The following is a 2,783-nucleotide window of genomic DNA, read 5'->3' on the forward strand; positions in this document are numbered from 1 at the left end:
TGTTCATAACATAAAATTAACCATGTAAACCATTTTTAAGTGAGAAGTTCAGTGAAATTAAGTAGATTCTCATTGGTGTACAACCATCACCATCGATAAATTCTTTGAAAAAATAAATTAATACACAATGGTCCCCTTAATTTTCACCTTCACTTTCCATGGTTTTAGTTATCTGTGGTCAACCACAGTCTGAGAATAGGTGAGTACAGTACAATAAGGTATTTTGAGATATTTATAAAGACTATATTCGCATAGCTTTTGTTACAGTTTATTATAATTGTCCTATTTAATTATTAGTTGTTGTTAACCTCTTACTATGCCTAACTTATAAATTAAACTTTCTCAAAGCTATGTATATATAGGAAAAAACATAGTTTATATGAGGTTTGATATTATCTATGGTTTCAGGCATCCATTGGGGGGGTCTTGAAATCCACATCCCTCATGGATAAGGGAGACTACTGTAGTGAGATTATAAAGCATCTGGTAAGCTATGCTAAGGAGTATGAAATACATTCTGTAGGCAATGGGAAAATACTTGAAGGTTATAGGCATCAAAAAGGACAAAGAAATCAAAAGGAATTTTGGAGACAAAAATGTACAGCAATCAATCTCAACCCTGACCACCTATTAGAGCTTTGAAAAAAATACCACAACTGTGCTTGGGTCCTACCCACACCAAATAAATCAGAAGTCTTGGAAAACTGGACTGGTATCAGTAGTTACTGATAACTTTCCAGGTGACTCTAATGTGCAACTGAGGTTGACACCCACTGCACTAGAGGAGATTCTCAATGTAGTCCCCAGATTACCAGCTTCAACTGGGAACTTGTTCAAAACGCAAATACTCAGGGTCCACGTTGGACCTACTGTTTCAGAAACTCTGGAGGTAAGACCCAGTAGCCTGTGCTTTAAAAAGATGCCCTGAAGATTCTGGTTCATGTTAAATTTGAGAATCATTGATCTATAAAACTTGTAGGGATTGAGGATTGACTGGAGGGGGTAAGAAGTGAGTGACAGGGAGATGGCCAAGATTATGTCCAGATTTTATAATTTTCAATTTGATCATATAGTTGGTAGAGGGATAATAATCCAGGATAAGAAACAGGAAAGGTATTTTAGACATGAAGTCTTTGCCCATGCCTATGTCCTGAATGGTACTACCTAGGTTTTCTTCTAGGGTTTTTATGGTATTAGGTCTAACATTTAAGTCTCTAATCCATCTTGAATTAATTTTCGTATAAGGAGTAAGGAAAGGATCCAGTTTCAGCTTTCTACTTATGGCTAGCCAATTTTCCCAGCACCATTTATTAAATAAGGAATCGTTTCCCCATTTCATGTTTCTCTCAGGTTTGTCAAAGATCAGATGGCTGTAGATGTGTGGTATTATTTCTGAGGACACTGTTCTGTTCCATTGGTCTATATCTCTGTTTTGGTACCAGTACCATGCTGTTTTGGTTACTGTAGCCTTGTAGTATAGTTTGAAGTCCAGAAAAAGCCAAAATTGACAAATGGGATCTAGTTAAACTAAAGAGCTTCTGCACAGCAAAGGAAACTACCATCAGAGTGAACAGGCAACCTACAGAATGGGAGAAAATTTTTGTAATCTACTCATCTGACAAAGGGCTAATATCCAGAACCTACAAAGAACTCAAACAAATTTACAAGAAAAAAACAAACAACCCCATCAAAAAGTGGGCAAAGGATATGAACAGATATTTCTCAAAAGAAGACATTCATACAGCCAACAGACACATGAAAAAATGCTCATCATCACTGGCCATCAGAGAAATGCAAATCAAAACCACAATGAGATACCATCTCACACCAGTTAGAATGGCGATCATTCAAAAGTCAGGAAACAACAGGTGCTGGAGAGGATGTGGAGAAATAGGAACACTTTTACACTGTTGGTGGGATTGTAAACTAGTTCAACCATTATGGAAAACAGTATGGCGATTCCTCAAGGATCTAGAACTAGATGTACCATATGACCCAGCCATCCCATTACTGGGTATATACCCAAAGGATTATAAATCATGCTGCTATAAAGACACATGTACACGTATGTTTATTGCAGCACTATTCACAATAGCAAAGACTTGGAATCAACCCAAATGTCCATCAGTGACAGACTGGATTAAGAAAATGTGGCACATATACACCATGGAATACTATGCAGCCATAAAAAAGGATGAGTTTGTGTCCTTTGTAGGGACATGGATGCAGCTGGAAACCATCATTCTTAGCAAACTATCACAAGAACAGAAAACCAAACACCGCATGTTCTCACTCATAGGTGGGAACTGAACAATGAGATCACTTGGACTCGAGAAGGGGAACATCACACACCGGGGCCTATCATGGGGAGGGGGGAGGGGGGAGGGATTGCATTGGGAGTTATACCTGATGTAAATGACGAGTTGATGGGTGCAGCACACCAACATGGCACAAGTATACATATGTAACAAACCTGCATGTTATGCACATGTACCCTAGAACTTAATGTATTATAATAATAATAAATAAATTTTTTTAAAAAAGAAAATGATAAGGAAGAGAAAAAAAAAGAGACAGGATAGGTAGTTTCCATCTAAGAGCTGAATCAAGACACTATTGGAAAGAAAAGTGGAATCTATTCAGAACAAGTTTTCTCAAAGCTATGGAAAGTATGGACTAAAATTCAGGATCACAGCAACATACTTCCCATGCTTATGAGGTGGAAGGGTGTTGGTGTTGTGCCTGCACTCCACTGGACACAGCTGGAAAAGGGGACAGTCAAA

This window comes from Macaca nemestrina, chromosome X (genome assembly GCF_043159975.1).
Source record: "Macaca nemestrina isolate mMacNem1 chromosome X, mMacNem.hap1, whole genome shotgun sequence".
NCBI classification, from domain to species: Eukaryota; Metazoa; Chordata; class Mammalia; order Primates; family Cercopithecidae; genus Macaca; species Macaca nemestrina.